This window comes from Mustela lutreola, chromosome 9, assembly GCF_030435805.1.
Source record: "Mustela lutreola isolate mMusLut2 chromosome 9, mMusLut2.pri, whole genome shotgun sequence".
In the NCBI taxonomy this organism is placed as follows: Eukaryota; Metazoa; Chordata; class Mammalia; order Carnivora; family Mustelidae; genus Mustela; species Mustela lutreola.
In genome coordinates, this window is record NC_081298.1 from 86,783,826 (window position 1) to 86,799,699 (window position 15,874).

General features: G+C 39.5%; 1 protein-coding gene and 1 pseudogene across 10 annotated transcripts in view; one reads left to right on the top strand and one right to left on the bottom strand.

Moving 5' to 3' along the window:
- Positions 1-15,874, bottom strand: part of WDPCP (WD repeat containing planar cell polarity effector) — a 573,555-nt gene that overhangs the window by 495,922 nt on the left and 61,759 nt on the right. The gene's annotated exons all lie outside the window — the stretch shown is intronic.
- Positions 8,319-9,665, top strand: LOC131808391 (olfactory receptor 9Q2-like; annotated as a pseudogene).

The window sequence follows — 15,874 nt, forward strand, 5'->3', positions numbered from 1 at the left end:
CAGGGTTGCAGACTGGATAAAACGACAGGACCCATCCATATATTGTCTGCAAGAGACCCATTTTGAACCTAAAGATACACCCAGACTGAAAGTGAAGGGATGAAGAAGCATCATTCATGCTAATAGGCCTCAAAAGAAGGCTGGGGTAGTGATTCTCATATCAGATAAATTAGATTTTAAACTAAAGACTGTAGTCAGAGATCCAGAAGGACACTACATCATTCATAAAGAGACCATCCACCAAGATGATCTAACAATTGTAAATATCTATGCCCCCAATATGGGAGCAGCCAATTACATAAGAAAACTTAATCAAGATAAAGAGTCATACTGAAAAAAAAAAAAAAAAAAAAAAAAAAAAAGAGTCATACTGATATGAATACCTTAATAGTAGGGGATCTTAACACGCCTCTCTCAGAAATAGATCATTGAAGCAGAAAATTAATAAAGAAACAAGAGCATTGAATGACACACTGGACCAGATGGACCTCATAGATATATAAAGAACATTCCAACCTAAAACAACAGAATACTCATTCTTCTCGAGTGCACATGGAACCTTCTCAAGAATAGACCAAATACTGGGTCACAAATCAGGACTCAACTGATACCAAAAGACTGAGATTATTCCCTGCATATTCTCAGGTCACAATGCTTTGAAACTGGAGCTCAATCACAAGGAAAAATTCGGAAGGAACTCAAACACCTTGAAGCTAAAGACCACCTTGTTTAAGAATGTTTGGATCAACCAGGAGATCAAAGAAGAACTTAAACAATTCATGGAAACCAATGAGAATGAAGACACTTCAGTCCAAAACCTATGGGATACAGCAAAGGCGGTCCTAAGGAGGAAATACACAGCCATCCAAGCCTCCCTCAAAAAAACTGAAAAATCCAGAATACACCAGCTGTCTTTACACCTTAAAGAACTGGAGAATCAACAACATATCAAACCAAGTCCACACATAAGAAGGGAAATAATCAAGATTAGAGCAGAGATCAATGAGGTAGAAACCAGAGATATAGTAGAACGTATCAATGAAACTAGAAGTTGGTTTTTTGAAAGAATCATTAAGATCAATAAACTATTGGCCACACTAATCCAAAAGAAAATAGAGAAAGCCCAAATTAATAAAATTATGAATGAAAAGGGAGAGATTGCAACTAACCCCAACGAAGTAGAAACAATCATCAGAAGTTATTATCACAGTTATATGCCAATAAGCTAAGCAACCTAGATGAAATGGATACAATCCTGGAAAACTATAAACTCCCAAAATTGAACCAGGAAGAAATTGACAACCTGAATAGACCAATATCTAGTAACGAGATTGAAGCAGTGATCAAAATCCTCCCAAAAAACAAGAGCCCAGGACCTGATGGATTCCCTGGGGAATTCTACCAAGCTTTCAAAGAAGAAATAACACCTATTCTCCTGAAGCTGCTTCAAAAAACTGAAGCAAAAGGAAAATTTCCAGACTCTTTCTATGAAGCCAGCATTACCCTGATCCCCAAACCAGTCAAAGACCACACCAAAAAGGAGAATTTCAGAACAATATCACTGATGAATATGGATGCTAAGATTCTCAACAAGATCCTAGCAAACAGGATCCAACAGCACATTAAAAAGATTATCCACCATGGGGCGTCTGGGTGGCTCAATGGGTTAAGCCACTGCCTTCGGCTCAGGTCATGATCTCAGGGTCCTGGGATGGAGTCCCACATCGGGTTCTCTGTTCAGCAGAGAGCCTGCTTCTCTATCTCTCTCTCTGCTTGCCTCTGTGCCTCCTTGTGATCTCTGCCTGTAAAATAAATAAATAAATAAATCTTTTTATCCACCATGACCAGGTGGGATTCATCCCTGGGCTACAAGGATGGTTCAACATTCGCAAATCAATCAATATGATAGAACAAATCAATAAGAGAAGAAAGAAGAACCACATGGTCCTCTCAACTGATGCAGAAAAAGCATTTGACAAAATCCAGCATCCGTTCCTGATTAAAATGCTTCAAAGTACAGGATAGAGGGAACATTCCTGAACTTCATCAAATGTATCTATGAAAGACCCACAGCAAATATCATCCTCAATGGGAAAAAGCTTGCAGCCTTCCCGTTGAGATCAGGAACATGGCAAGGATGCCCACTCTCGCAACTCTTGTTCACCATAGTATTAGAAGTCCTAGCAACAGGGACGCCTGGGTGGCTCAGTGGGTTAAGCCGCTGCCATCGGCTCAGGTCATGATCTCAGGGTCCTGGGATCGAGTCCTGCATCGCGCTCTCTGCTCAGCAGGGAGCCTGCTTCCTCCTCTCTCTCTGACTGCCTCTCTGCCTACTTGTGATCTCTCTCTGTCAAATAAATAAATAAATAATCATTTTTTTTTTTGCCGATTTTATTTATTTATTTGACAGAGAGAGATCACAAGTGTGGAACAGAGTAGAGAGCCCAGATATGGACCCTCAACTCTATGGCCAAATAATATGTTCGACAAAACAGGAAAAAATATACAGTGGAAAAAAGACAGTCTCTTCAATAAATGGTGCTGGGAAAACTGGACAGCTATAGGTAGAAGAATGAAACTCGACCATTCTCTTACACCGTACACAAAGATAAACTCAAAATGGATAAAAGACCTCAATGTGACACAGGAATCCATCAGAATCCTAGAGGAGAACATAGGCAGTAACCTCTTCGATATCAGCCACAGCAACTTCTTTCAAGATATGTCTCCAAAGGCAAAGGAAACAAAAGCAAAGATGAACTTTTAGGACTTCATCAAAATCAAAAGCTTCTGCACAGCAAAGGAAACAGTCAACAAAACATAGAGGCAACCCAGGGAATGGGAGAAGATATTTGCAAATGACAGTACAGACAAAAGGTTGATATCCAGGATCTATAAAGAACTCCTCAAACTCAACACACACAAAACAGACAATCATATTAAAAAAAATGGGCAGAAGATATGAACAGAGACTTCTCCAGTGAAGACATATAAATGGCTATCAGACACATGAAAAAATGTTCATCATCACTAGCTAACAGGGAGATTCAAATTAAAACCACATTGAGATACCACATTATACCAGTTAGAATGGCCAAAATTAGGAAGACAGGAAATAACATGTGTTGGAGAGGATGTGGAGAAAGGGGAACCCTCTTCCACTGTTGGTGGGAGTGCAAGTTCGTGCAGCCTCTTTGGAGAACAGTGTGGAGATTCCTCAAGAAATTAAAAATAGAACTTCCCTATGACCCTGCAATTGCACTACTGGGTATTTACCCCAAAGATACAGATGTAGTGAAAAGAAGGGCCATCTGTACCCCAATGTTTATAGCAGCAATGGCCACGGTCACCAAACTGTGGAAAGAACCAAGATGCCCTTCAATGGACGAATGGATAAGGAAGATACGGTCCATATACACTATGGAGTATTATGCCTCCATCAGAAAGGATAAATACCCAACTTTTGTAGCAACATGGACGGGACTGGAAGAGATTATGCTGAGTGAAATCAGTCAAGCAGAGAGAGTCAATTATCATACGGTTTCACTTATTTGTGGAGCATAACAAATAGCATGGAGGACAAGGGGAGATGGAGGAGAAGGGAGTTTAGGGAAATTGGAAGGGGAGGTAAACCATGAGAGACTATGGTCTCTGAAAAACAATCTGAGGGTTTTGAAGGGGCGGAGGGTGGGAGGTTGGGGGAACCAGGTGGTGAGTATTAGAGAGGGCACAGATTGCATGGAGCACTGGGTGTCATGCAAAAACAATGAGTACTGTTATGCTGAATAAAAATTTTAAAAAAAAAAAGTGTTGATGGGAAAAAAAAAATCCTTTAAGCAGAAAAAAAAATCACATATTAGAAATATGGATCTATACAATGAAACTACTAAAAATGGTAACTACATGGGGGGCCTGGGTGGCTCAGTGTGTTAAACCTCTGCCTTTGGCCCAGGTCATGATCTCAGGGTCCTGGGATCGAGCCCCACATCGGGCTCTCGGCTCAGCAGGGAGTCTGCTTCCCCCTCTCCCTCTGCCTGCTGCTCTGCCTACTTGTGATCTCTCTCCCTCTGTCAAATAAATAAATAAAATATTAAAAAAAATAAAAATAAAAATGGTAACTACATGAATAAATATTACTTTACCCTATTATTAAAATCTCCTTAAAGGTGACTGTTTAAACAAAAATAACAATGTAAAATGTGGCTCAAACTTGTGCATAACAATTAAAGCACAATGGTCAGGAAAGGAAAAATCCAAGTAACTTACTGAATATTCTTATACTCTAAGTGAAGTGGTATAACACCACTTTAAGGTAGATATGAGAAAAAGATGTATGCTATTAGCCTCAAAACAGTCATGTAAATAATAAAACTTATTAGTGATAAGTCAAAAGAGATAAAATAGAATCATAAAAAATTTGAATTAATCAAAAAGAAGGAAGAAAAGGAGGGAAGAGAGAACAAAGAATAAATGGGACAAACAGAAATCAAATGGCAAGATGACAAATTTAAATCTAACCCTGAATATCTGAATAAGGGGGCGCCTGGGTGGCTCAGTGGGTTAAAGCCTCTGCCTTTGGCTCAGGTCATGATCTCAGGGTCCTGGGGTCAAGTCCCGCATTGGGCTCTCTGCTCAGCAGGGAGCCTGCTTCCCCCTCTCTCTCTGCCTGCATCTCTGCCTACTTGTGATCTCAGTCCTTGTCAAATAAATAAATAAAATCTTAAAAAAAAAAAAAAAAAAAAAAAAGAAGGGCGCCTGGGTGGCTCAGTGTTTGGTAAAAACCTCTGCCTTCAGCTCAGGTCATGGTCCCAGGGTCCTGGGATCGAGCCCCGCATCGGGCTCTCTGCTCGGCGGGGAGCCTGCTTCCTTCTCTCTCACTCTCTGCCTGCCTCTCTGCCTACTTGTGATCTGTCAAATAAATAATTTTAAAAACCTTAAAAAAAAAAAAAAAAAGAAAAGAAAATCTGAACAGAATTTACAGAAATATAAATTTGTCTATTAGGGTAGAAGATTTATGACAGACAAATCTTTTTGAAAGATGTTATTTTATAATAAAAGAAAAAGCTCTAAGCATTATGTATTTTTCAAAAATATTATAAAAGTAAGTGTGATCACATGTATATGAGTATTTTAAATATGTAATAAATATTAAAAATATACAAAAGAATAAACAAATACCTATGTACCCATACATCTTAAGAAGCAGATTACCAATACTTTGCCATAGTACACCCTCTCCTACTCTCCATCAAAGAAGCCACTATCCACTATCATGACTTCTGAATTAATTATTCCTCTGCTGTTCTATATGGTTTTACCAGATGTGTATGAAACCTTAAATAGTATTTTTACACATTTAAAATTTTTATAAAAATGGGGTCTGACGGTAAATATTATATAGTTTGTTTACACTCAACATTGTATTTTTGGTATCTATCCATGATAGTGTATGTAGTTATGGTCCATTCATTTTCAATATATTCATTCATTCTCCTATTGATGGACAAATGGGTAGAGTTTTGCTCTTAGAAACTGCTTAATGAACATTTCTGTACATCTCCTGAGTGAAATGGCTCTCTAGAGAAGTGGAATTTTTACATTGTATTTCCAGGCTTTATGATCATTTTTGCATTATTATCCTTCTTTTATTAATAAACTGAGGCTTATAGAGACAAAAAAAACTTGTTCAAGATCACACAGCTAGGCAGTAAAGTTAAAAAACAAATTCTATTATATCTACTTAAAAGAAAAAAAAAATCTCAAGATTAGATAGCTCATAGTCCTGGAAACAAGTACTTATCAAAAAGAATCCTGATATAGTTTATCTTGTTTTACATGAAGTTAAGAAGAGGTCCTAGCAACATAGTTCAGTCAATTCTATCTCTTGACCACTCACAACAACTTGATTATATGATAATCATAAGACCGTAAGTTTCACCCTGTTAAAAAATCCTGTACTTCACCATTCCTGAAAATCTAGTCAAATATTTTATAGTTAGGGACACCTGGATGGCTCATTTGGCTTTAGGCTCAGGTCATGATCCCAGGTCATGATTCGTGCTCCCTCTACCTGCCAATCCACCGTTTGGGTGTGCACACACTCTCTCTCTCTCTCTCTCTCTAACAAATAGTAAAATCTTTAAAAAATATATTTAAAGATATATATATATATATATTATAGTTAAATATGCTGGGATGTGTATAAATTTTGTATGTGTAAAATATAAATAAATAGTAATAAAGAAGCTACCATTGTAACTACAATTTTAACTTAAATTACAAGCACTTTTATTTCTTCTACAACTAAAGTTGATTTTGGAATTGCTATGTTTAAGACCTGCCAAAGTGAATATAATAATCATTTTTAAAAATACTCTGGGAGTGTCTTGGTAGCTAAATATTTGACTATGGCTCAGGTCATGAGCTCAGGATCCTGGGATTGAGCACCAAGTTGGCTCTGTACTCAGTGGGGAGTCTGCTTGTCTCTCTCCCTCTGCTCCTACCCTGCTCTTGCGCACCCGCATGTACTTTCTCTCTTCCTCTCAAATATTTTAAAATAAATTTTTAAAAATACTCCATATTCACCTTAGAAGCCATTGAGAATATTTGCAGAAACCATTTTGCATGTCACCTAAACCAAGTAATTTCCAGATACCTAATACTATTCTTGCATTTAAAAAAGAATACACCCCAAACTTTTTTAGTAGCTACTAGTAACTATTTAGATCTGTATAATCCTTCCATTAGAAAAAAATATTTATGTGGAGATGGGAAGATGGTAGACTAGGAGAAACACCAGGAACGTCTCTCTCTACCTAGTCTCTACCTAGGCAACAATTACACTGGCAAAATATGTCCTGTGTAACTATTTTGGATGTCTGGAGTCAGATGAAAACTTGCAACTTCCAGAAGACCTGAATGGGCAAATATGTTAGCTTCAGTCAATTTCAACTTTCAGCACAGTAGCAGCCAGTGGATAGCTGTGCATGTGTTCCTAGAGCAGCATGATCATCACCTCCTGGACATAGACGGAATTAAAAGAACTCTATCCTTCAAATATTGATAACTGGTTACTGCTTCTGCTCACAAAGTGCAAAAAAGTAGACAGCCATTCTTGTTGTACCCCCCCCCCTTCATTGTTGCAAGCCCCATCCTCTCTGCTGAACTGAATTCTCAAGGATGTAAAGGGCCAGTGCCCAGATTTTCCCTCTTCATTTTTTGCCTTTTTCCTCTTTGAGAAGTCATGCATTAAAGAGTAAGACATAAAAATCACTACATATACAAGGAAAACTAGAAAGTGATGCCCAGAGAAAAAGCATGCCCAGAGAAAAGTTCACAAAAGACCTGAGCAGACATTATACTTTAGTCTTATCCTCAGTACAGCAAACCCTGGGGAAAGCAGAGAATTCAGTTTCCAGAGTTACCATATTATTAGATTTAAATGTCTGGTGTTCAAAAACAACAAAATTAAAAGGCTTACAAAGAAACAGCAGAGTATAGCCCACTCAATGGAAAGAAACTGAGAAACTGTTCCTGAAAAACCTAATGGCAGATATACTAGACAAAAGGTTTTAAAACAACTGTCTTAAAGAATCAAAGATGTAGCCAAAGTGAAAATGATGTATGAAAAAAATGGAAATATCAATAAAGAAACAGAAAACCTAAAATAAACTAAAAATAAATTAAAGAGGTGAAGGACAGTAACTGTAATAAAAACTCAATAGATGGATTCAAAGGCCAACCTGAGGATGGAGAATAAAGAAATCAGTGACCTTGAAAATAGAACAATGGAAATTACTGAGGCTCAGGAAGAAAAAACAAACCTGAAGTGAAAAGAACTTAAGGGACCAGTGGATACCATCAATCAAACCAACATGTGCATTACAGGAGTTCCAGAAGCAGAAAATAAAAGAAAACATTTGAAGAAATAATGGCCAAGAACTTCCCAAATTAGGGAAGGGAAAAAAAAAAAAGACATGAAATAAACTTCCAAGAAGTTCAACAAACTCCAAGATGAATTCAAAGAGATCAAACAGACACACATTATGATCAAACTTTGAAAATACAGAAAATCTTGAAAGCAGCAAGAGAGTGAGTCATCACATATGAGGAATCCTCCATAAGATTACATATATATATTTCTCATCAGAAACTTTGGAGGCCAGGGTAACCCTTTCAGGTACCTCCACCTCTTTGAGAATTTTGTATTATCACTCAATAAATTTCGCTTTGCTGCCCACCCCTCTTTGTCTGGTCTACCTCTTTATTCTTTGGAGTGGTATGACCAGGAGGGATTCCATGGTGTAATGATTAGCACAATGGACTCTGGAGTGGTATGACCAAGAACCACAGGCACCAAAGGAAAATAAATCCTGCAACATTTTGCTGGATGCAACTAAGAAGGAAGACCTCATCAAGAAGCCCACAATGACGAGAGGGAGAGAGGTGGGGGAGGGGCAGAGGAAGAAAAAGAACACTGGGCAGACTCCATCCCAGTGCAGAGTGGATGTAGGGCTCAATCTCCCACAGCTGAGATCATGACCTGAACCAAAATCAAGACTTGACGCTTAACTGACTGAACCACCCAGTCCTCCCAGGTGAACTGCCAGATACTTGGCTGGGAAGAAAGGCAGCACAGTGACAGAGTTCTTAGTGAGCATTCTGAGTGCGGCTTTCTCTTCCTGGCATTTTTGAGCTTCTATCTACTCACTCTACTGGGGATCACAAGAATTGTCGTCCTGATCCACGTGGATGGCCAGCTATACACCTCGATGTACTTCTTCCCTGGCACCCTCTCCTTCATGGACGTCTGCTACTCCTCCGCCATCATGTCCCAGATATTGGCCATGCTGCTAGAGCACAGGGCAGTGCTGTCCTACACCAACTGCACTGCTCAGTTCTTCCTCTTCAACTTCTTCGCTTCTATTAACTGCTACCTCCTGGCCATCATGGCCTATGACTACTCTGTAGCCATGTGCTGATCCCTGCCTTATGTTACCACCGTGACTGAGAAGTCCCACCAGGAATTAGTGGCTGGGGCTTACAGCGCTGGTTTCTCCCTCCAATATCTTTTTTTTTTTTTTTTAAGATTTTATTTATTTATTTGACAGAGAGAGATCATAAGTAGGCAGAGAGGCAGGCAGTGAGGCAGGCAGAGAGAGGAGAAACAGGCGGGAGCCTGACGCAGGCTCAATCTCAGGACCCTGAGATCACGACCTGACCTAAAGGCAGAGGCTTAACGCACGGAGCCACCCATGTGCCCCTCTCCAATATCATTGTTCAAAGGGTCACAGCTTTCACCCTCTCCTTCTGTGGGAACAATGAGATCAACTTTGTTTTCTGTGACCTCCCCCCCCTTTGTTAAAGCTGACTTATGGGGAGAGCTAAACCCAGGAGGCGGTCATTATTGTGTTGGCCCTCTTCGTCATACCTGTTTGTGTAATGGTGATCTTGGTGTCCTACCTGTTTATTATAAGGACCATCATGCAGATCTCCTCTGCAGGAGGCCAGGCCAAGACCTTCTCTACCTGTGTCTCCCACCTTACGGCTTCAACACCTTCATCTTCATGTACCTTTGAAGTAAATCGAGCCAGTCCCCAGAGAAAGACAAAGTCGCATCAGTGCTCTACACAGTGGTGACCCCCATGCTTAACCCCTTCATCTAATAGCCTAAGGAATAAGGAAGTAAAGGAGGCATTTATGAAAGTCCTGAGCAGGTCAAAAGCTTTTGGAAGGCCCTAGATGGACTCTTGCCAAATACTTATTCCTTAGTTTCTCTGTCCTTTCTGTCTAGCCTCAAATATCACCTACTTGGGGAGACTTTCCCAGGCAACTCTACCTAAAATTGCACAGAAATTTCCCACTCCACTTCCTAATTTATTATTCTATTGTACTATGTGCTATATATTTGATACTGTTTAAATCTCACAACTAGAAAGTAAATTACATGAGAGAAAGCAAAAATCAAACTTTGGAGGCTAGAAGACAATGTATTGTCTTCAATGTATTCAAAGTGCTAATTAGAAAAACTGACAAGCAAGAATCCTGTATCTGGCAAAACTGTCTTTCAAAGGTGGAAGAGAAATTAAGATATTCCCAGACAAACAAGAGTTGAGGGTATTCATGATTCCTAGACTTGCCTTGCAAGAAAAGTTTAAGAGAGTCCTGCAAAGTGAAATAAAAAGAGACTAGACAGCAATTTAAAGACATATGGAGAAATAAAGATGTCAATAAAGGTCAATACATGAGCAATTATAAAAGCCGATATTACATAACAATGTTCTGTAACTGCACTTTTCGTTTTCTACTTGATTTAAGAGACTAATTCATTTAAACGAAAAAAAGCTATTATTAGTATAAAAATCAGTATTATTGTAACAGGTTTGTAACTCCAAATATCGTTTTTTACATAACTTAAGAGACTAATGCATTTAAAGATTTTATTTATTTACTCATTTATTTGACAGAGAGAGACACAGCAAGAGAGGGAACACAAGCTTGGGGAGTAGGAGAGGGAGAAGCAGGCATCCCACCAAGCAGGGAGCCCAATGCGGGGCTCAATCCTAGGACCCTGGGATCAGGACCTGAGCCAAAGGCAGATGCTTAAAGACTGAGCCACTCAGGTGCCACGGGGCTAATGCATTTAGAAGAATTATGTTTGGGGGAACAAAATGTGGTATCAACAACCAAAAGGGTGGGGCTACAGCTGTAAAGAAATAGAGCTTCTGTATGTTACTAAAACCGATGTAAATTTAGATTAGAGTATTATGACTTTAGGATGTGAAATGTATTCCTCATGGTAACCCCAAAGAAATTAACTATAGAATATACACAAAAGAAAATGAGAAAGGAATTTAAATTTTACCACACCAAAAAAATCAACTAAACATAAAAGATACAGCAATGAAGGAAATGAGGAACCAAAAGTCTATAGGACATACAGAAAAGAAATAGCACAATGATAAAAATCTCTCCTTATCACTATTTCATATGTAAATGTATCAAACTCTCCAAAGACAGAGATTAAAAGAATGGATAAAAAATATATGCCCCACGCCTGAGTGACTCAGTGGGTTAAGCCTCTGCCTTCGGCTCAGGTCATGATCTCAGGGTCCTGGGATCGAGCCCCATGTCAGGCTCTCTGCTCGGCAGGGAACCTGCTTCTCCCTCTCTCTCTGTGCCTGCTTCTCTGCCTACTTGTGATCTCTCTCTCTGTCAAATAAATAAATCTTTAAGAAGAAAAAAAATATGCCCCAACTATATGCTGTCTTCAGGAGACCCACTTAAGACACAAAGACACAAAATGTTCAAGACACATGAAGCCAGGGAGAGTCAAGATGGCGGAGAAGTAGCAGGCTGAGACTACTTCAGCTAGCCGGAGATCAGCTAGATAGCTTATCTAAAGATTGCAAACACCTGAAAATCCATCGGCAGATCAAAGAGAAGAAGAACAGCAATTCTGGAAACAGAAAAACAACCACTTTCTGAAAGGTAGGACCCGCAGAGAAGTGAATCCAAAGCGACAGGGGAAGATAGACCCCGCGGGGAGGGGCCGGTTCCCGGCAAGCGGCGGAGCAACCGCACACAAAATCAGGACTTTTAAAAGTCTGTTCCGCTGAGGGACATCGCTCCAGAGGCTACCCGGGGCGGAGCCCACGCGGGGTCAGCGTGGCCTCAGGTCCCAAAGAGTCACAGAAGGATCAGGGGTGTCTGAGTGTCGCAGAGCTTGCGGGTACTGGAACGGGAAAGCCGGTTACAGAGACAGAGCCGACAGTAAGCTCACAGCTCGGTGTTACCTTGAACCGGCCGCAGGCTCGGTGAGCTCGGAGCGCGGCCGGAGGTCAGGCAGACAGGAGTGACTGGGCACTGTTCTCTGAGGGCACACTGAGGAGTGGGGCCCTGGGCTCTGGGCTCCTCCGGGCCGGAGACCAGGAGGCCGCCATTTCGTTCCCGTCCTGCAGAACTCTACGGAAAGCGCTCAGGGAACAAAAGCTCCTGAAAGCAAACCCGAGCGGATTACTCACCCCGGCCCTGGGGAAGGGCGGTGCAATTCCGCCTGGGGCAAAGACACTTGAGAATCACTACAACAGGACCCTCCCCCAGAAGATCAACAAGAAATCCAGCCAAGGCCAAGTTCACATACCAAGGAGTACGGTCTCAATACCAAGGAGAGCAGCAGAATTCCAGAGGAGGAGAAAGCCAAGCACGGAACTCATGGATTTTTCCCTGTGATTTTTTTTAGTCTTGCAGTTAATTTAATTTTTTTCTTTTTCATTTTTTGTTTTTTGCTCGCCTTCGGGTAAAAATTTTTTTTTAACTTTTACCTTTTTCTTTTTTAACGTTTTTTAACTAGTTTATCTAATATATATATTTTTTCTTTTTTATATTTTTCTAATGTGTTTTCTTTTTTATTAATTCTTTTCTATTTTTTTCTTTTTTCTTTTTTTTTCCTTCTTCCTCTTTGAACCTCTTTTTATCCCCTTTCTCCCCGCTCACTATTTGGGATCTCTTCTAATTTGGTTAAAGCATATTTTCCTGGAGTTGTTGCCACCCTTTTAGTATTTTACTTGCTCCTTCATATACTCTTATCTGGACAAAATGACAAGACGGAAAAATTCAACACAAAAAAAAGAACAAGAGGCAGTACCGAAGGCTAGGGACCTAATCAATACAGACATTGGTAATATGTCAGATCTAGAGTTCAGAATGACAATTCTCAAGGTTCTAGCCGGGCTCGAAAAAACCATGGAAGATATTAGAGAAACCCTCTCGAGAGATATAAAAGCCCTTTCTGGAGAAATAAAAGAACTAAAATCTAACCAAGTTGAAATCAAAAAAGCTATTAATGAGGTGCAATCAAAAATGGAGGCTCTCACTGCTAGGATAAATGAGGCAGAAGAAAGAATTAGTGATATAGAAGATCAAATGACAGAGAATAAAGAAGCTGAGCAAAAGAGGGACAAACAGCTACTGGACCACGAGGGGAGAATTCGAGAGATAAGTGACACCATAAGACGAAACAACATTAGAATAATTGGGACTCCAGAAGAAGAAGAAAGAGAGAGGGGAGCAGAAGGTATACTGGAGAGAATTATTGGGGAGAATTTCCCCAATATGGCAAAGGGAACGAGCATCAAAATTCAGGAGGTTCAGAGAACGCCCCTCAAAATCAATAAGAATAGGCCTACACCCCGTCACCTAATAGTAAAATTTACAAGTCTTAGTGACAAAGAGAAAATCCTGAAAGCAGCCCGGGAAAAGAAGTCTGTAACATACAACGGTAAAAATATTAGATTGGCAGCTGACTTATCCACAGAGACCTGGCAGGCCAGAAAGAGCTGGCATGATATTTTCAGAGCACTAAATGAGAAAAACATGCAGCCAAGAATACTATATCCAGCTAGGCTATCATTGAAAATAGAAGGAGAGATTAAAAGGTTCCAGGACAAACAAAAACTGAAAGAATTTGCATACACCAAACCAGCTCTACAGGAAATATTGAAAGGGGTCCTCTAAGCAAAGAGAGAGCCTACAAGTGGTAGATCAGAAAGGAACAGAGATCATATACAGTAACAGTCACCTTACAGGCAATACAGTGGCACTAAATTCATATCTCTCAATAGTTACCCTGAATGTTAATGGGCTAAATGCCCTTGTCAAAAGACACAGGGTATCAGAATGGATAAAAAAAACAAAACCCATCTATATGTTGCCTCCAAGAAACTCATTTTAAACCTGAAGACACCTCCAGATTTAAAGTGAGGGGGTGGAAAAGAATTTAGCATGCTAATGGACATCAGAAGAAAGCAGGAGTGGCAATCCTTATATCAGATCAATTAGATTTTAAGCTAAAGACTATAATAAGAGATGAGGAAGGACACTATATCATACACAAAGGGTCTGTCCAACAAGAAGATTTAACAATTTTAAATATCTATGCTCCCAACGTGGGAGCAGGCAACTATATAAACCAATTAATAACAAAATCAAAGAAACACATCAACAATAATACAATAATAGTAGGGGACTTTAACACTCCCCTCACTGAAATGGACAGATCATCCAAGCAAAATATCAGCAAGGAAATAAAGGCCTTAAACGACACACTGGACCAGATGGACACCACAGATATATTCAGAACATTTCATCCCAAAGCAACAGAATACACATTCTTCTCTAGTGCACATGGAACATTCTCCAGAATAGATCACATCCTCGGTCCTAAATCAGGACTCAACCGGTATCAAAAGATTGGGATCATTCCCTGCATATTTTCAGACCACAATGCTCTAAAGCTAGAACTCAACCACAAAAGGAAGTTTGAAAAGAACCCAAATACATGGAGACTAAACAGCATCCTTCTAAAGAATGAATGGGTCAACCAGGAAATTAAAGAAGAATTGAAAAAAATCATGGAAACCAATGATAATGAAAATACAACGGTTCAAAATCTGTGGGACACAACAAAGGCAGTCCTGAGAGGAAAATATATAGCGGTACAAGCCTTTCTCAAGAAACAAGAAAGGTCTCAGGTACACAACCTAACCCTACACCTAAAGGAGCTGGAGAAAGAACAAGAAAGAAACCCTAAGCCCAGCAGGAGAAGAGAAATCATAAAGATCAGAGCAGAAATCAATGAAATAGAAACAACAACAACAAAAAAAAAAACAATAGAACAAATCAACGAAACTAGGAGCTGGTTCTTTGAAAGAATAAAATTGATAAACCCCTCGCCCGACTTATCAAAAAGAAAAGAGAAAGGACCCAAATAAATAAAATCATGAATGAAAGAGGAGAGATCACAACTAACACCAAAGAAATACAAACTATTATAAGAACATACTATGAGCAACTCTACTCCAATGAATTTGACAATCAGGAAGAAATGGATGCATTCCTAGAAACATATAAACTACCACAACTGAACCAGGAAGAAATAGAAAGCCTGAACAGACCCATAACCAGTAAGGAGATTTAAACAGTCATTAAAAATCTCCAAACAAACAAAAGCCCAGGGTCAGACGGCTTCCCGGGGGAATTCTACAAACATTTAAAGAAGAACTAATTCCTATTCTCCTGAAACTGTTCCAAAAAATAGAAATGGAAGGAAAACTTCCAAACTCATTTTATGAGGCCAGCATCACTTTGATCCCAAAACCAGACAAGGATCCCATCAAAAAAGAGAGCTATAGACCAATATCCTTGATGAACACAGATGCGAAAATACTCAACAAAATACTAGCTAATAGGATTCAACAGTACATTAAAAAGATTATTCACCACGACCAAGTGGATTTATTCCAGGGCTGCAAGGTTGGTTCAACATCCGCAAATCAGTCAATGTGATACAACACATCAATAAAAGAAAGAACAAGAACCATATGATACTCTCAATTGATGCTGAAAAAATATTTGACAAAGTACAGCATCCCTTCCTGATCAAAACTCTTCAAAGTGTAGGGATAGAGGGCACATACCTCAACATCATCAAAGCCATCTATGAAAAACCCACTGCAAATATCATTCTCAATGGAGAAAAACTGAAAGCTTTTCCGCTAAGGTCAGGAACACGGCAGGGATGTCCATTATCACCACTGCTATTCAACATAGTACTAGAGGTCCTAGCCTCAGCAATCAGACAACAAAAGGAAATTAAAGGCATCCAAATCGGCAAAGAAGAAGTCAAATTATCACTCTTCGCAGAAGATATGATACTATATGTGGAAAACCCAAAAGACTCCACTCCAAAACTGCTAGAACTTATACAGGAATTCAGTAAAGTGTCAGGATATAAAATCAATGCACAGAAATCAGTTGCATTTCTCTACACCAACAGCAAAACAGAAAAAAGAGAAATTAAGGAGTCAATCCCATT